Consider the following 20807-nt stretch of genomic DNA (forward strand, 5'->3'; position numbering starts at 1 on the left):
TGATAGTCTCTTAACCTAGACATAGTCAATGTGTATTTACCATAGTTCAAGAGATTTCTGAGACTATGATGTGTAAGAATTGTTACCGGATAACCCATTGTGACAGATGATGCTTTATCATACATTAAAGAAACTCCCACCATTGCTCTGTAGCACAGTGGTAGTCCCAGTTCAACTTCTGAATAAGCAGTGGAATAGTAAGAAATAGGTTGTGGACTTGTCCCCGTTCCTGTTGGTTGACAAAGAACTGCACATGCATATTTACCCCCAGAAGAAGTGGACACATACAACAAGAAGTTCTTAGTGTAATCTGGAAGTGCTAATGCTGGAGCCTCCTGTAATCTCTGTTTGATAGTCTCAAATGCCAAAAGGCCTTCCTGTGTCCAGGAAAGATTACCATGAAGTTGATTATTGCCAGTATCTTTAATCATAGCTCTCAACGGCCCCGTTAAACTAGCATAATCCTCTATCCATGCGGAGGAATAGCCAGCAATACCAAGAAATGTCATCATTTCTCTAACTGTTCTAGGCTTTGGAGCCTTTCGAATAGCTTCTAACTGACTATCAGAAATGCTTCTATGTCCCTTTGTTATCGTCTGACCCAAATAAACCACTTTCTCCTGACAGTACTGCAGCTTCTTCTGAGAGGCCTTGTGCCCCTTCTCTGCCAGTATCTGTAGTAGTTTAATCGAATCCTTATGACATGTCTCTTTATCTGGTGAACAGATGATAATATCATCCACATATTGAACAACAGTGCTTTTTAGTTCCTGATTTATCCCTGCCAAATCATCTTTCAATACTTTATTGAAAATATGTGGACTATGTTTGAACCCTTGTGGCAATCTCTTATACTCATAAAATTGTCCTTTGTATGTGAACCCAAATAGACCCTGGCTTTCTAAACTAAGTGGAACACTGAAAAAGGCACCACATAGATCTAATACTGTGAAATGTGTTGAATCTGGAGGAATTTGAGTTAGCAAAGTATGCGGATCCGGCACTTCTGCTGGAGAATCAGCTACTACTTCATTTACTGCTCTCAAATCATGTACCAGGCGATAAGAATCATCTGGCTTCTTCACAGGTAACAAAGGCGTGTTACTTTGAGGATTCTGTGTTATCTTAAGAACATCTGCTTTCAGAAGTCCTTCAATTTGTGGTTCAATCCCTTGGATTGCCTCTTCTTTTAGTGGATACTGGTTCTTCCAAGGAGGTCTGGCTCCTGGTCGGAGTTCAACTTTTGTCGGTTGGGCTGACTTCACAAGTCCAATATCAGTACTATGTCGTGACCATAAGCATTCTGGAACTTGTTGCAGCATCTCCTCTCTCATAGTGTCTAAGCTCTCCTTAACACTGTAGATTGACTCATGTGTCATCCGCACTATTTGTGGCTGTCCCTGTCCTTGAGCAGAGATCATAATCTTAATGAATCGTTGATCTTCACTTTTCCAGTCTCATTGTAGCTAGCATCTCCCAAGTCCTTTGTCCTCCAAGTTATATCACCTCTCTTTTCCGCTCTAGCCAGAATCCATCTGATTTCAGAGTCATATCCACCTATCATATGCTCCGAGTCACTCTGATCATCATCACTTTCAGTTTCCATCTTTCTCATCCTCAAACCACCTTTAGCTTCCATACTTGTTGTTTTCCTCTTACTTTTTTTGAACCTTTGGTTTGCCTTATATGTAGACACAAGAACCTGCATTATTTTAATTACATCAGGGTTAAGAGTCCCCTGAACTGGCCATGGTTGGTCAATATCAGGCCAACGCTTATGCCATTTCTCTGATAACTTTACGATGCCTATGCCTTTAATTAAAGGGTTATTTTTCTGTACTATATCAAACGGAGTGAGTGCTTTTGAAGTTTTAATGTCCTTTTTAAACATTTTAATGGTGCCTTTATATCCCCTTATTGTATTTTAAACTAATTATTGAGACTAGGACAATTTAAAGCTAATTGGATCACTTTTTATTTTATTTGTTTCTTTTAATTTAATTTAATTCATTAATTAATTGATTTTTAATAAGCCATTATGTTATAACAATCAGTGAGAGAAAATGAAATTAATTTGTCAACTCTAAAGAAATCAAGCACTTATCGATATAATAGCAAGATCACCACAATAAGTCCACATAAAATGTTGACTCAGCACACAAACAATCTATCAAATTGTAAACACAATTTTCTCAATGTCTTGCAAACAAAGAAAAGCCAATCAGAATTAAAGCTCAAAAAATCTAACGTTCCAACAAGGGACAAACTATCAGCAAATGTGCTCCCACTCACAGCCAGACAACCACCTAATTGTCATCAAACTCACACACATTCACCTTAAATCATCAAACAATCACAAAATTGAATTATCAATGAAGCTCAAATCAGAATGAACCATACACAGACAACAAATTCACTTTTGCAACTTTCAGCATTGAGTTTAAATCAAATCATCATACTCCATGAATTAATTAAATTCATCAACTGGTCAGTGTTTTGCCAAGCGTCTCTGTTAAAAAACTACAGCATGTGAGATGTCATATATAAGCAGACAGATGGATGTACTAATGCACTAAAAGTAGAAATGTACAAGTACAAAAACTGATAGCTCAGATTAGTCCAAGTATAGACAATGGTAGTTTTCTGCTAAAAAGGAAACAACTCAGAGTCTCAAGTTGCTTAATAAATATCAGGCAATACTGAAATGTTTATCTAAGTCAATTTAGTGTAAGAGAAACACATGATGTAGGAGAAGTGGCAGGAGTTCATAAACAAACCATACAAAACCAGATGTTCTACCACTAAGTGTTTTAAAAGTCAAGCAAACACCAGAAGTGTCACACAAACATCAATCACAACCAACTCAGAGCTATAAAAGTAACACTTTAACGATCTCCCAACTCGCTCAATTTATCTTCTCACTTTACTGAGGTATTTCTCCAACACCCCCCTAATTGAGAAATATCTTTATAAAAGCCTTTAAGTCAAAGAAAACTAATATCTATCAATAATAATGACTATAAATGAGTGGACATACATATGTTTAAATGCAGATATAGGTTAAAGAGTTTGTGGATAAAACTGCACTGGCCTTAATCAGATTGGAATCAGGAGCTGCACACAGCAAGTATCGCTCCTTGGGACACACTGGTCAGCGTCTCTGCTTATCGTCTGTGTCTCTCTTCTCTCCTCTCCCTTACACACCATAGGTGGATAAGGGAAAAAACAGACAGAAACTTAATATCCCACTAAGTCCTTATAACAGCAAAATAACAATTCAATACAATTTACGCACATCTGCCAACACATTAGATCTGTTTTATCTAAGACAGAAGTCATCCACTTTTCAAACATCAGTGCACAGTCACATACCAGACATCATCAATATAAAATTTTATTCACCCTAATAGCATTTCAAATTTTAATAGTATTTTATTATCCCCAAGCAGTGTTTCCCAATACTCTCTTGTTTTATCCATGCTTATGCACACAAAACATCCTCACTGATTTCTTTATTTCTCTTAATAGTTATAAACGTCCTTTTTGGGGCTCATGTTTAACCAATCATTATGTCCCCCTTTCAGAGGCTCATTAGGTTTATTAAAATATTTGAAGCGTCCCCAAAGAAGGCTCATGTATTTAATCAAATCATAAAGTCCCTTTATCATCAATAGGGCTCATGAATGTTCTTTAACAGATTAAAAACAAAATATCTTATATTATAAAATAGTAAGTCTCTTTATTACTCAACCACATGTATTTATTCAATTTAAACCAACACAGCAACACAAACCACTCAGATCAAGCGCTCTCAACTGATCTCACACACATACACACACAGAGCTCCAACAGCTGATCTTACGCACACACACAGAGAACTTCGGCAGCTGATTTTACACACACACACAGAGAACTTTGGCATCACTCCAAAGACACAGACAGCATCCAATCCTAAAGTTTCAAGTCGACTCATTCATATTTTTCCTATAGCATGCTTTTAGCCGCTCCTTCCTTATCCTTTTAAATCTAAATTTATGCTACCTTTTGAGGTGTAGTTATTCAATGAGAGGTTAATTCGAGCATCTGTTCGTCAACTATTGCTGAAAACTTACAATTGAATTTTATTTCTACATCTCCAGTTCCTTGAACTGACCTGAAATTCACTTAGTGACTTTCTAGGATTTAGGCCGATTTAGAATCGCCTCCCTGAGGGCTTGGTCAAATCCGCGGCTTTTTCTTTTAATTCTTACCTTTATTCCTATTTGCTTTACAAGCATTTACTCTTATTTCATCCTTTTACTTTATTCCTTTATCTTTATCCTTTTACCTTATTCCTTATCTTTTATCCTTTTACCTTATCCGTTTTTACATCTTTTTACACATTACCAATTACTCCTGGGCCCAGGATTGTTACTTACTTTTTTTAAACCAAATCCGACTATTCCTTAAAGTCTATTTTCACGCAGCATCTAATCTACACATGTCTTACCGTTAAGAAGATGAGGGCCCTTTCTTCATTAATCTCGCATGGTGTTATTTAGCTCACCTTATCGTTACTAATCAGACTATTCTACACCTTTACTTTAACTCTGTACTATCTTCAGTACTTTCCATTTTCTTTTACTCATATTCCTTATATTCCTTATATTCCTTATATTCTCTATTGTACTCCCCCCTGTTGCGTTGTGCACTACGCAACAAAGTCAAATTCAGAACGGAGCTCCACTCAACAGCAACACATCATGACATGCCCACACAGATGAATCATTTACGGTGTGACCAAACAGCAGCACACAACAGCAGCAACGAACGTACCAGCGCCCAATAATGTGAGAAATGCTCACCCTTTTCTTTTGTCGACGTGGTGCGGGAGTAGGTGCGCTGAAGTTGTCGGCGACGCTGCAGGACACAGCACGTCCGAAGTTCGTGACGCCAAGTCTTGTCGTATATTAGGGTTGCGATGATGTGAAGATGATGAAGGAATCTCCGATGACACCGTCTTGATTGTATATAAAGGTTTATTACAAAAAAGTTCAGCATCAATACAAGCAAAGCAATCTGCCTGGAGAGAGATTCGGGGCCAATGTGAATCTTCTCTGCTGCCTGGAGAGAGATTCGGAGCCAATGTGAATCTCTTCTGCTGCCTGGAGAGAGATTCGGAGCCAATATGAATCTCTTCTGCTGAGGCAACTTCATCTCCTCGTTTATATAGGAGTGTTGTTTTCGTAAACCTAAATAAAATGCATCTGGCTTTCCTCCAGATTGTCCGGTGCCAGGAAGGGAATAGCACCAGCTCTTCACGTTTATACCGTCACAGGAAGGGAGACGACACTAGCCCAAATTTAGTGTTGCACTTAGAGCTGTGACCTATCACCCTACCATTTGTTCAGGCTTTCTCCAAATTCCTCAAGACCTGTGGACCTCAAACCTAAAGATAAATTTCTTTTATGGGGAAGACTACACATAGCATTTCAGACACCACACCCCGCTTGTTGCTAAAACCACTGGTTTCCAGCAAGAGAGTCAGACGATCGACAGACTGCACAGGGTACTCGCTCAGTAGCAGCACAGACACAGAACAGAACCTTTAGGAATACATCAGAGGAGATGATGTCAGTCACAGCAGCTCTCGTCTCTACACTCTTCTTTCTCTCCACACGCTCCGCCTCAGGTGAGTCCACGCTGCTCGCCCTTCATTCCACGCGTTCTCTCAAATGACCTTAAAGTCAAATTGTAGTAGCGCGACATATGATATGTACATACAATATCAAATACTATGATTCTCTGTGTGGAGCAGTTTGTTTTGTAGTATTGTGAGTGTGAAAATGTAAATGTATAGCAAATGTAAAGTTGGATTCACATGAACAGATCTACATGAACAGGTCACTGGAGGAGCAGCATACAGTCATTCATTTAGTGTTTATGTTTAGATTTCCGGCACACATAGAAATACTCTTTACAGTTTTCATGTCTTATAGAGTTTTCAGTACAAGTCACTACACACTTTGTAGGATTAATATTTGAAAAAAAATGTTTGAACACCAGTGGACACTCGTGCTTTATAGGCTGTAAATCACATTTAAGAATTTAAGATTACCTGTAACAATTTAATGTTGAGGTATTTGTTAGTACCTAAAACATTATGTAACATGAGGGGGGGGGGGGGGGGGACTGCTGTTTCTTCTCAGTATTTGCTCATACTGCGAAGAAACAGCAATGACTTACCACACTGTATATAGCTGTTGTTAATAAGAAATGACTGAATGACTGATCTGACTCAGGTAAGGTAAGGTAACAGACTGCTGATATAAAAACAGCCCTTCTCTTATGTTCTTTGGGCGCCACACTTTCTACTGCTGCTTTGTAATCATAAAAACCACACATTTGTGGTTGTGACAGAACAGTCAGTCCAATAAAATATAGGACCAAGGATATTTTACACTGACAATCGCAACGTGCTCTATTCACAACATTAACATTATCTTATCTCACTGACAAAGTGCTGTATCTGAACTTGTGGCTTTTTTAATTTTTTCTGGTCCACAGTGCCTCATTTGTGCAAAGCTTTTTTCTCTCTAATGAATGTGTGTAGTCCTACATATTGTGACGGGCCTCAATTAAGGTGTTAAGTGTTTATTACTTAAAAGTGTAGTTTAGTGTTAAATAGTGTTCAGTGTGTAGAATTTTGTGATATCTAGTGTTGAAATTGCATTTTGCAACTGATTACCCCTCACCTCACGCTCTCCTTCCAAACATGAAAAAGAAACTGAAGCAGCCTTTAATTGTCATGAAAACTCAAAAGGTGTTTAGTTTGTTCAGTCTGGACTAATGTAAAAAACATAGTGGCCTCTGTAGAGAGGGTCCCCTCGAAGTATTTAAATTTAAAGGGCCTTTTCTGGGGTAAGGAAACTACAATTCATGCAATTTAGATGAAATAAACTAGTGAAAACATTATGAGAATTATTCAACATTAAATAATAGTTCCCTTTCACTTAAATCTTACACACTGGGCCTTTAATAGTTTAAAACTTATGGCACTAAGGCCCTATCACTGTGTGACAGTCCCCTGTACAGCTCACCTATGGAAATTACTTGTATAAGTTAATAAAGTATATAAAACACCTTTGGTGTATTGTTTTCTTTCATAATGACAGGAGTCAACATTTGTGTGTCACTATAACCTTCATTTAAATCATGTTAGTATAGTATCTTACACAAATTGTCTCATTTTCCAGGCTCCTATCCCCAAGCACAAAATTGGAAATCAACCAACTTTAAAACCATTTTGTCCTGGGAACCAAAACCATCAGCCACTTACAGCTACACTGTGGAGTACTCTACGTAAGTACCTGCATCCGAACCCTCACCCTTTAACTCTTTTAACAAATGGCGTTTAATTCCCAGAAACATTCATCTTGTCAGTGTGTCCACGGAAAGCAAATGCCCTCACACTTTCCCGCTATGTGACCTTGCAGGAATGAGTCTTTCCATTATTGATTCAGTAAAAGCTTTTACTGGAATGTATATTTTAGGCCAGAGCTCTTTAAATAGTAAGATAACTAAAAGACAATTGACCTTTGTGATTCAATAAGAGAAAAATGAAAGAGGCAAGAGCAATGTCAACAATCAAATAGAATTAACAAATGCCAACAGCTGCAAACAGCTCTTTCAGCTCATTGTTCCACAGTATATTCACATCAATGTTATTTTGCACAGATAATAAATTATTTATTTCTGACTGTATGCGTTATAAATGATACCCAGACTAGACAGACTTAAGACCTAATTTATTGCTCATCTGGTGTCTATTATAGACTAAATAAGACTATTTTCATCCATCATTCATGTCCATATGAAACTTGTCAAATTTTACAGGGTTTCAGGGAACAATCAGAGGACTCCTCACTGTATCCAGACCACAGAAACAGTGTGTGATCTGTCCAGCTCTCTGACTGACCTGAACGCCTACTACACAGCTGACGTCCTGTCCGAAACCCCGAGGGGGCCACCACTGACCTCATTGAGTCCCCTCACACCAGCACACCACGGTTCTGCCCCTACAAAGACAGTACGTTCTTCTGCTACACTCGTGAAGACTTTTTTCTAATTGACAAAATGTGTTGGAAATAACAGCTGTTAAATTGTCCCAGAGCCCGTCAGGGCTCCGGTCCTTCCCAATGACCTCTTGTTGCAGCTCAGCTCTGTCTTTCTCAAGCTGCTTTCTGACATGCACCAAACTCAGCAGTTCCTCAGTATATTTGCCAGAGGAGGTGCATGTGTGAATGCAAATGTCCAAGTGAGACGCTCCCCAGTTTTTGCAGACTTTCTCCTCCTGGCCTCCTAGTATAATGTCCGTAGAATTTCAGGAGAATTCTACGGAAGTGTATTGCATTCACTTGAAAAAAAAAAAAAAACAGTTTTTTCTGAGTAATTTATTTTTTGGTTTGTTTTTTTGAATATTTTTTTCTGTTTTTCTGACAATTTTTTTTCTTCTGTTTTTCGCAGTAATTCTTATCTGTTTTTCGGAGTAGTTTTTTTTCTGAATTTCTGAATTATCGAGATACTTCGAACTCCCTCGGAACCTCCAACCTGCAAGTGACTCCCATGGACCTATGGTGACTCCTGCCCGCACATACATGCCCCATCTCAGCAGATCTGAATAGGCTTTCCTTCTGAGCAACCGCAAAGTCCTCAGGTGCCTGCGTAGATTCGACAAACTAATGATAATACCATCTATATGACTTAAAGACAGGACTATCTCCCAGTGTCTTAAACCCAGATCAAAGTAAAACTTGATTAAACTAAACAAGCAGGTCATGTTTGTTTCCATTACATCTAGCTCTCAATAAAGGAATGAAAGCGTCTATTGTTTCAAATGCTCTCTAAACGCAGAAAAAAAAAAATAGTCCGAAAAACAGAAGAAAAATTACTCCAAAAAATGGGAAAAAAAAGTCAGAAAAACTGAAAAAAATATTGATTTAGACATGCATTGTAAACAGAGTTTTTTTTTTTTTCAAGTGAATGCAATGCGCTTCCGTTCAATGTGAAAGCACTGTGAGAGAGAGTGTTTGTGTGTGTGTTGCTGTTGTGAACATGTCTGTGCAGAGAACCTCCTGTTGTTTTGTGCATGTTTGAAAGTCAGACTATGGGTAAACTCTGTAGCCAATACTGCTCACTTTACCTGTCATATCTAAAAATGGCTTCAGCGTTGTCAATGCTCACAATTTTTTGGCCTCTAACATAATTAAAATGGTAACTTCCATGAGAGATTGTTGAGTTTTATCAGCAGAGTGGTGCTGCTGACGATGCGTAGGAAGGAGTCTGACGACTTCTCTCATTTAAGGACATTTATTTAGGAACAATGAAATGTGGCCATCTGCCAGTTGGGTTGAGCGCGGACTGACTGGAATATGAAAAGTCACGCATAAAAATGTCCATGTACGGGAAGTCCATTAGGTCACATACAATACATGAACATTCATCACATTAATTATTGTGTGTGCTCTTGCGCCCTCTTGTGTCGCTAAGAGTAAACAACATTTACAGTCATGTAACCTGAGAACATAAGAAATAGGCTTACATTTTAACACCCCCACTTGTACTCAGGTTGGTTACACAAAAACACCAAAACAATATCGAACAAATGTGTACCTTTGGCTTACACATATTAGTCACCAAAAAGAAGACCTGCAAACTTTCCCAGTTTGAACTTGCTGACAGGCTTCGTCATCACATCAGCGACCATTTCATCAGTAGCACAGTACATTAAATTCACCTTACCCTCATTCACAGTAGACCTAATAAAGTGATACCTAATGTCTATGTGTTTACAACGCTTTCTATTCACAGGATTTCTGGCAAGAGCAATCGTCCCCTGATTGTCTTCATGTATTACCGTTTGTGTGTATTGGTAACCATCCATATTCTCCAGTAATTGTTCTAGGTAAAGGCATTCCTGAACAGTAGAAGCAAGTGCCATATACTCTGCTTCGCATGTGGAAAGTGCAACAGTAGGTTGCTTCTTTGTCTTCCATGAAACAAGTGCACTGTTTTCACTAAGACTAACACAGTATCCTGTGGTACTGCGGCGATCACTGGTATCAGCCGCCCAGTCTGCATCACTGTAGGCTTTCATACCAAGATTCTCAGTGCTTCTCCTAAAGGTTAAACCTTTGTCTGCTGTACCTTTAAGGTATCGCAGGACATGCTTCACAGTAACCCATTGCTCCTCTGTAGGCTCATCTAGGTACTGTGACAGCCTGCTCACCACAAAACTCAGATCAGGCCTAGTGCAGGTCGTCAGGTATATCAGACTGCCCACGGCCTCTCTGTACATCCTGATATCTGTCATTTTAACTGCATCATTACTGTATTCGAGCTTTTGCTCACAAGGAGTATCTCTCACCCTGCATTCTGACATGTTGAAACACTGTAGAATTTTGTGAGTGTACTTCTCTTGTGACATCTTAATGCATTCATCAGAAAAATCAAAATCAATACCAAGAAAATGTTTGAGTTGCCCCAAATCTTTCATCTTGAATTGCTTTGCAAGCATCCCTTTCACCTTTTTCAGTTTTCCTTCATCGCTTGCAGCGATGATCAAGTCATCTACACACACAATTAAGATCACTTTCCCTTCTTTAGACTCTTGAGAATAAACACAGTGGTCAGCTTGGTTTTGTGTGAAACCATTTTCAGTTAAGCAATCATGTAAAACCCTGTTCCAGTTTCTTCCAGACTGTTTGAGACCATAAAGCGATTTCTCTAGCCTATAGACTACACCCTCTTTTTCTTCATAGCCCTCTGGTGGATTGATGTAGATTTCGTGGTCTATGGGGGCGTGTAAGAACGCGGTTTTCACGTCCATTTGGTGGACCAGTAAATTTTCCTGCACTGCCTTCTGTAGCAAAATTCTAACACTGGTTAGATCTGCTGTAGGTGAAAACGTTTCCCCATAGTCTACACCCATTTTCTGGCTGTAGCCCTTGGCGACAAATCGAGCTTTGTACTGGTCATTCCCATCTACACCAGACTTGATTGCGTAAACCCACCTACCCCCCACTGGTTTCTTGCCCACGGGTAGTGTTGTCGGGGTAAAGGTTTTATTCTCATTTAGAGACTGGATTTCCTCATTCATTGCTTTTCTCCATTCTTTTGAATTGTCTGACTGCATTGCTTCACCATAAGTTTGCGGAATGCCACAAACTGCTCTGCAGCAGTAGTCTACTGTGACATGCATCCCGTCACTATCACTGTCTTCTGTCACAAATTCGCCTAGGTAATTTGGTGCCCTCCTTTCTCTTGTTGGATACCGCCTACTCTCAGTAGACTCATTTGCTGCCCTTGGACTATCGCAATCTGGACTTTCACCGGGTTCATTTTGCTCTAGAGCCTTTTCTGCACTCCTGTTGACCCCCTACGTCCCCCTAGTCCTGACTCTGTGCCCCACACTGTCATCAATTAGATCTGGCTCATCTGTCTGTGTTTGTTTTTCTGAAGCTGTTTTGCTCACAAATTTCACCAGCCTGTGTTTTTGCACTTTGTTTGTATTTGAGTGATACACTAAATACGCTGGGCTATTTTTGTCGTACCCCACAAAAGCCCCTGATCACACCTTGAGTCAAGCTTCCCCTTTTCCTGCTTATAAGTGTAGCAAACAGACCCAAATCGTTGCATTCTGGACACATTGGGCTTTTTGTTTGTCAACATCTCGTAAGGAGTCAGCCACAGATGCAACAGATGCTTGTTCAAGCATCTGTTGCGTACCATTGCGGCTGTTTGTACTGCGTAGTGCCAAAGGTGTTTTGGTAACTCACTTTCAATTAGCATGCACCTGCCCATCTCGAAAAGAGTACGCCACCCACGTTCTGCTGTTCCATTTTGGTGCGGTGAGTACGGAGCTGTCGTCTCATGCCTAATTTTGCTTTTCCTCAGCAGTGCCTGGAAATCACCACCTGTGAACTCAGTTCCATTATCAGATCGCATACACTTCACCTTCCCATAACAGGATACATCTGCAAGGAATTTTTCAGTTGCCTGCACTGCATCACTCTTTTTCTTTAGAAAGTAAACAAACACTGTATTTGAATAATCATCAGTAAAAGACTGTGCATATTTGTACCCATCTAATGACTCAGTGGCTATTGGACCTGCAAGGTCTGTGTGTATCATTTCTAAAGGAGCCTTTGCTCTGGCATCGGGATTCCTATTTCTAGTTTGTGTAAACTTCCCTTGAATACACACTTCACACTCTTGCTCAGGCTTACTCATTTTCCCCTTGATCTGCATACCATCAACAACATCATGTAACCTAAGCACATCATCATAATTACAGTGGCCTAGTATCTCATGCCATGCTTGGATGTCGTGGGTTGCATTACACTTATCATCAGTGGACTCAATCTCAGTGTGCAGGTAGTACAACCTGCCAAACACATGAATGTCAAACCTGGTACCATATCTGGTTATCAAGACATCATTGCTTTCTTTGAAGACGACTGTAGACCCATTCGTGGTTGCTGCCTTCACCAAGAAAATGTTCTGCGGGTACGACGGCACATACAGAGCGTCCAACAGTTTCGCATTGCACCGCCGTCCACTGCTGTCGATGAGGGTAACCACTGCCGTGCCTCTCTGCTGAGCGACGCCGCTGCATCTGGTCCCATCAGCCAACTCGACGCTGTGAGTCTCCGGCCTGAAGGTGCTGTCGAAACTTGTGAACAAGGCGATGTCGTTGATGACGTGGGATGTGGCCCCGGTGTCCACCATCAGGCCCCTCTCCTGGATGGTGCGCGCCGGCTGCCGCTGGTCACTGGCCCGTCCGTCCACCATCTTGAACGCGAAGTCCTCCTTTACCTCAGCATTCTCCGACACTTTGCTCACGCCGTCCCTTCGGTCTCTGTCTTTGTCTTTTCGTCTGCATGTCGCGTCCCTGTGTGTGTCATTTTTGCAAACACTACACCACGTCTTCTGTCGACACGCTCTCGCTCGGTGCCCCTTGGTCTCGCACTTGAAGCACACCATCTCCCTGTCGTCTTTGCCTGGTCCATGTGCGCTGCTACTGGGAGGTCGCCATCCGGTTCTCCCCTGGGTCTTCATCACGCTGTCGTCGTTCGACCCGGTTGCTCTGATGTTCTCGGTTTCCTCGAAACTCCGCAATTTGGTCTTGAAGTCAGCAAATGTGATGTTGTCGTAGGTGTGCGCCACATGAATTGCGAATGGCTTGAAGCTCTCTGGCAATCCCTACAGCACCATAGCCACCAGCAAACTGTCCCCCAGCGTTTCTCCCGCGCTTCTCAGAGCAGTTATGGCGGTCTCTGCTCTAATGATATAGTCCATTACACTTTCGCCGATGGACTTTTGAAGTGAGGTCAGTGTGGTGTACAAACTAATTATACGAGGCTTTCCCTTCCCTGCATAATATTCTCTCAGAATATGTAATGCTTTTCTGCCATCATCTTGCGCATCTCTCATTACCAGAGACAGACTTTTGTCATCTAGCAGTAGGATCAACTCTGCATACACGTCCGCGTTTTTATCAGGATCTGCTGCTATTTCAGCTTCTGTTACTGGCTCATTCAACACAGTGTCTTTCAGCCCTAATAAACGAAAGTGTCCCAACAATTTAGTTTCCCAAACTTCATACTTTGCCTCGTCGCCGTCGAATACCTGTCGATGTAGCCTGCTGCTACTTGCCCTTCGTTGCTCTGCCATGCTAGCTTGCCCCTCTCCTCAGGTTAGCAGCCTTCTTCAGCACGCGATCCGTTGCAACTTTCTTGGCTTTCGTCGACTATTTTCTCCTCCAAACGTCTCCTGGGCCCATAACCTGTTGAGTTTTATCAGCAGAGTGGTGCTGCTGACGATGCGTAGGAAGGAGTCTGACGACTTCTCTCATTTAAGGACATTTATTTAGGAACAATGAAATGTGGCCATCTGCCAGTTGGGTTGAGCGCGGACTGACTGGAATATGAAAAGTCACGCATAAAAATGTCCATGTACGGGAAGTCGATTAGGTCACATACAATACATGAACATTCATCACATTAATTATTGTGTGTGCTCTTGCGCCCTCTTGTGTCGCTAAGAGTAAACAACATTTACAGTCATATAACCTGAGAACATAAGAAATAGGCTTACATTTTAACAGTCATACAGTGGTGTACATGCACAGGTGACAGTCTCCCTCCCTTCTCCACAGCTGAGATAGGCAAACCTGACTTCAAGCTGGAGGTGATTGAAAGCCAAAAGAAAACCACCCTGTATGTGACTGACCCACTCACCGCCCTGTTTAAAGATGGCCACCAGCTGAACATCAGGGACATCTTTGCTGACCAGCTGCACTATAAAGTCACCTATCGGAAAAACAAAAGCACTGGAAAGGTGAGTAAAAGGAGACATCACGATATCGGTCTCAAACAGGCATACATTTTTACTCATTACAAACTGCATGTTTTCCATTCTGTGTTTTCTGCAGAAAGTCCACATCTCTAAGACCAATTTAATAGAACTGACTGATCTGGACTTGCCTGTATGCCAGATGCGTCAGTGGAGAGCAACACACACAGCAGTAGTCTAGTCCTGACACTGAAGTTTTGGTGGCATTTACTTTTCATTGGTATTCTGTGTGAACTTACACACCAAATAAGACATTGTGAAGTATTTTTGCTCAAAACCAAGCATGCAGTTAAAATCTCTATAGCTTCTTGATGTCAACAGTGTTATTTTCTACATGAATAGACTGGAGCATCTAAATGGAATTGAAATGAAAGTTGTGCGAAAGGATGGAAACAGGATGTATCCCTATATACCCTGTTTTATTCGTGGCAAAGCAAAGAATCAGTTAAAGCCGGATCTGACAGGACACTGGGTGTATTGCTGTGTGTGTGTGTGTGGGTGTAGCTGAAAAAAAAGCAGTCAATCGCAATGTCCCTTCTCGGGTTAAATAAAATGGTTGGCTGGTCTGGGAGTATGTCTAGATATACCACATGGCTCTCTTCAAAAGATGCAAGCATCATATGCAAATCAAAACTCGTAATTTAGTCATCTAAACATGGCACTGGTTTTTGTTAGGTTGCTACGCACGGGTCCTTTATCTAAAACTCTCTAAGTTTTACATTAACTGGAGCTGGGGACCATCAGTGAAGTAGAGGTAGCTGGCCACTGCCTCATATAATAATAGCCATGCTCATCCTGCCATTCAGATGAGTTTTGATTTCTGTAGCATTAATTTGATCTTGTTTTGGTCTGGAATTCAGTTCCTGTCAGCCTTATCAGTTGAATTTCTTTTTTGTTTTAGTTCTTTATAAATTACTTTTTGTTAGAAAAATCTGATCCATCATGTGTCTTCCCTTATTTAGTGCCAGATGACTCTGATGCGCCAAACCAAGTTATAAATTGCCTGTGAAAATAAAACTGAAAATCTTGTAATTGGTACTGATGTTCAAGGACAAAAGATTATCAGCAAAGTTGGAGCAGCAAAACAAATCAAAAATAAAGAACCTGGGTGTTACTCAGGACTAGATTTTAATCCACACATAAACAATGTCACAAAGATTGCCTTTTATCATTTAAGAAACATTGCAAGAGTAAGACTGTACCTCACTTTGGAAACTGCCAAAAAGTTGATTCATGCTTTTATACTTTCTCGCCTGGACTACTGTAATGCACTATATTCAGGATTACCGAAAAAATCCATCGATCGCCTACAGCTTTTGCAAAATTCAGCAGCCATGGTTTTAATGAGAAATAGGAAAAGATTCCATATTACTCTTATTTTAGTGTCTTTACACTGGCTTCTAGCATCACTGAGGATTGATTTTAAAATTATTTTACTTGTTTTTAATTCTCTTAATGGTACAGCACCGTCATACATCTCTGACTGTTTATCGGAATATGTTACGAATCATTCCCTCAGGTCATCTACAGCGGGCTTGCTCAATGTCCCCAAAACAAACTATAAAAGGTTTGGGGAAGCAGCAGGAAAGCTGTCTCAAAAGCCATCCTCCTGGGAAAGTAGATACAGTAAACACAAAGATCGATGTCATGAAGAAAAGCAGGAACTTGAAAGGTGCATAAAAATATCAAAAGAAATAGAGAAAACAACAACAATTTTCTTCTACAACTCCCAACATGCACTGAACTGTGCCTGTGGCCCCATATTTTTATCATATTACTTCATGTAACTAAAGTCCATTGTTTGTGCTTCCATCTCTCTATCTCTCTCCCTCTCTCTCCAAATTTCACTACTAATACTACCACCATATTATGATTATGATGATGATGATAAACTGTTATTATTAATAATATAATTGCATCTCAATGTATCACTATTCATTATATTTATATTTTTATGACAACAGTCTCTCTCTGTCTCTCTCTCTCTCTTCTCTCCCCTCTTATCCACTCATCTCTCCTCTCCTCCATTATTCTCCTCTAGTCAAGGCAGATGGGCGCCCACACTGATTCCAGAAACTTGTTGTCGTCACTCACTCATAGTAAACTCACTTGAATACTATAATAATAATAATAATATTGATACTACTACTACTACTACTAGTAATACACTTTATTCATATAGCACTTTAAAAAAACGGAAGTGCTTTGACTGAAAAGCAAGCAAAGTAAATAAAAACTTGAACAAATAAAAGCAGTAATATGACAATCAAATATTAATTTGGTCCAATTTTGAGTGAAAATGGCAGAGCAGATGTTTTGGTTGCAAACCTAACAATGCTCTACTTGGCTCTACTATTGCTCTACTACTTACTTGTATGCAAGTAGAGCTATAATTCATCCTGCACATTGAGGCCTCCATCATGAAATACAATGCACAACAAAAGACATAAAACAGTTTATATTTTGTTACATGTGTAAAACATTACATACAGTACAAAATACTATGAATATACACATTTCACTTAATAGTAACATGCCATCACCCAAAGATATCAGTAATCATATCTTCAGTTTTAGAGCATTCCATTACTTCTGACTATACGTTTTGGCAGCTCTGTGCGGTAAACATTTCCCATTAGTCTGCATGAAGGTGACTGTCATCTTATGCTCAGTGACCTGGAAGTAAGCCACGCCTCCTATTGTGTGATTGACAGGACTGGAGTAGAGCTGCCAGGACTGAGGAACACTGTCCTTGTGAGTGGTGTCAGGATCGCTGACCACCCCACTCCCACTGACTATATATGAGCTCCCATCATCCTCTCTGATGAACTGTTAAAAATACAGACAGATATTTCAGTGGATAAGATGCATGGTGCTAAAAAGGGAACATTTTTATTAAGAGCACCTGCTAAAATGCAAAAATTAGACTTTTTTTCTTTTAATTTTTTCTTTGCCCAAACAACACCTAGCATAATATAAGGAGATTCACTTGGGGGTTGGGGGTTTACAGATAGCAAGTGGCTGATCCCTTATTCAGTAGAACATGTACTTGTACAATGTAACTTGTACAATGCTCAATTATATAGATATCCATTTCAGATTTCTGCAACATACTTTGTAATTTTATCCATAATTAATTATGAAAATAAATCCAGTTTATGATTTGTGATATATGACAATTTGATTGTGACTGATCATAATTCAAGGTCAGCTTTATTTGCCTCAATTCAAGATACTTTAAATGAGGTTTAAAGTGAAATGTCATCGTAGAAATCCTGAACTTGAATTGTGACTAATGAAGCATTGTGTTAGTTCATGCAGGACACAGAGTCATGTGCTCATTATGGGTGCTCGTCAGTCACCCACCAATCACAGCCCATTCTCTCACCAAAGTGGTCTCTTTAAATACGACCTCATCCTCACTGATCCCTGCTCAGCTCTAACACTTTTAGCACTGTAATGGAAATGTTACATTTTTGTATGTATAATTGCATGAGCAAAGATGTATGTGGAGGATTGACCAAATGGTTGACCAAATTGTTAATCGAAAAGGGCAACTTTAAGGTTTACGATGGTGGCTTAAGAGACTTGAGTTTTATGGCCTTGAGAAACCACAACTTTATGGTATCTTTTAGTATCTCTGATTGGGATCAAACAACTGGGTTCTCACAGGGGGGGTCATCCACAGAACATGTAAACAAAAGGACAGGATGTCTCCTCCACTGAGTGAAACTACAGAAGGGTAATATATACCTTTGCATGCTTAGTGGGAGGGGGCTGTGAGTTATAAGAACATAGATTCTCCTATGTTCTTTGCTCATTTGTGCATGTCAATCAGGTGATGTGTTAATACACATCACCTGATTGACATGCACAAATGAGCAAAGAACATATCTTTGCTCAGATAAGTTTAATTCAGCATCTGCAGATGGACTCATTAATATGAGTCCATCTGCAGATGCTGAATTAAACTTACAGAAAGAAGTGTTTGACTTACATTACATTTATTATGTTGCGGGTAATTTTGACCCGTATTGTGTAAATCCACTCAAAACAGTCAAAGATGAAGTTAAACCAATAAGAACTTAATTTTAGATTAAACAAACATTTATAACAGATGAGAAGAAGAGATATTCAATTCCAACAATATATTAAAGAGCTCCTGATTTCAATTTTTCCCAATTCACAAACCTTTTTTTTTTCATTTAACTTGCCCCATTATTTCCCGATTTTCAATGTTCAACATTTTCAGTGTTCCCCACATGATGGACAGAATGTGACTGTGTGCTTTCTGCAGATGTACCACTTGCACCTCACACAACAGGTACTTGTTTTACTGTCATCTCGGGAGGGACAGACTTGGCATCTTTTGCGTTTCTTTGCACCTGTATCCAAAGGATACAGGTGCAAAGGTCCAGGGCAAAGGTCCAGATGCCCTGCCCTGGACCTTTGCGGTGACAGCTGCAGCTGCTGGGTATCGAGCTGGCCTGGCCCGGTTCTGGATCTTGGGAGTGACGAGTGCTTTGCCTAGTTCTTCCAGGAAAAGTCGACGTCGGTACAGTTTGCTGGCATTCCACTGCTGTTGCTGTGACTTTGTCAAGATTGTCAACTCAATTGTTGTAACCAATTGGAGTTGTAATCCAGGATAATTTGCTGCTTCATGTCCTCTCTTGTGCTCAGAGATTCATCTTTGTGCATTGTGCTCATCACAAGAACATTCTTGTTTCTCTTTGGGTAGTAAGAAACAAGTGTTGTTTTGTCAAGAATTATCTTCTCTATGGGTTTGGATATGTAGAGCTGAAATGCTGATTCAATATCATCAACTCTTGCGACAGCAAATCTTGTCGGACCAGGAGTCATTTTGATGACATTAGAAGATGACAATCTGTCTCTGCATTGGTGTGGTGATGTTGATCATTTTATTTTACCATCTTTAGATGTACATGTCCCCTCTGTGGATGACAATTGTTGCGTTTCTTGGTTTTCATCTGATGAAGGGACACCGGCAGAATCCTCCTCTGAATCCTCCTCATCGTGGGAAAATTGACAATCTGGATCATCAATAGCATTGTCCTCTGTTTCTGAAATCTCTTCCTCTACATTACTTTCCCAGTTCATAAGCTGCGATAAAACTTCTTCAGCTGTAAATCATCTGGAGCTCATTTTTGTTGTATTTCTCAAAGAAAGGGCATGGAAACAGTGACAAGGAAAGGGGAGAGAAAGTCCCTCTTCCACACACACCTGGTTCTGAATGGCTATTCAGAGGCAATCAAATTAAAGTTTATCAAAGAGACATGTTTATTTTTGATTTTAACAGCTACTTTGTGTCCGGGTCAAAATGACCCGCAACATTATCTTTGTATACAAACTCAGTGCAGACACTCCACAACACATCTAAGTGTCCAGATTTTACACAGCAGTTCATGACACTAGATGAGGAAAAGTCATACAATTTCATGAAAAAAAAATAAGGATAACCTACACTTTGGTCAATGCAAAAATTGAAATGGGTCAAATTGACCCTTAACATAACATAAGGGTTAAATGGTTAATATCTGAAACTATAATAGTTCAACTGAATTGTAGAAATCTAATGTTATTTTAATGGTACCATTACCTGTCTTGACATGTACTGTAGATGCTTGAGAGAGTGTCTGAGCCAGGGACAGTAGACATCACTGAGGTTCCATCAATAAGGTGAGTATTGAAACACATGATATTTTACAATATACTGTGATGTAGATTCTCAGAAAGTTACAGAAATTTGTGGGGAAAAATTGTTTGCAGATGCTATGAATGTCATGTTAATTTCTGACACTCAGTTCACATTTATAGAGTTGGCTTGTTTTGTCAAGAAATCATCCATGTAAAATAAAAGAACATGGAACAAATTATTTATCATGTATTCCTATAATTATTTCTTTACCATTTTCACATTCAGTATGGCCAGAGGCATTATGTTTTCAAGTTGTTTATCCATCTGTCTGTCCCATTCATGTGAATGCGATATCTCATGAACAACTACGTTATGTTAGTCAAAGGTCAAAAGGTCAAGCTCACATGACTTTGCATTGTTTTGAATACAATTTATCAAGATTGTCCAAAGGAAATATCATTACATTTGGCACAAACATTCATTTGGACTCAATGATGACTTGAATAGAATTCAGTTGTCAAAGATCAAATGGCAAGGTCACTAGGACCTCACAAAGCACACTACTTGCGCTGGAAACGGCGAGAGAAGCTTAAAAATGCAACCTTAGTTCAGAAGATTTACTTTTGTTCACAAAGTGGTTCTGAGTGCACAAAACAGCTGGAAACAGTAGCTCTGCGTGCACAAAAGCGCTGGAAATAGCGAGAGAAGCTTAAAAATACAACCTTAGTTCAGAAGATTTACTTTTGTTCACAAAGTG

At 39.9% G+C, this 20807-nt stretch overlaps 2 pseudogenes; one reads left to right on the forward strand and one right to left on the reverse strand.

The window, feature by feature from the left end:
- The first annotated feature begins 5490 nt into the window (after positions 1-5490).
- On the forward strand, positions 5491-15321 carry LOC138404906 (tissue factor-like; annotated as a pseudogene).
- Positions 15322-18512: 3191 nt separating this feature from the next.
- On the reverse strand, positions 18513-20077 carry LOC138404907 (uncharacterized; annotated as a pseudogene).
- Between the last annotated feature and the right edge of the window lie 730 nt (positions 20078-20807).

This window comes from Paralichthys olivaceus, chromosome 15 (assembly GCF_024713975.1).
Source record: "Paralichthys olivaceus isolate ysfri-2021 chromosome 15, ASM2471397v2, whole genome shotgun sequence".
In the NCBI taxonomy this organism is placed as follows: Eukaryota; Metazoa; Chordata; class Actinopteri; order Pleuronectiformes; family Paralichthyidae; genus Paralichthys; species Paralichthys olivaceus.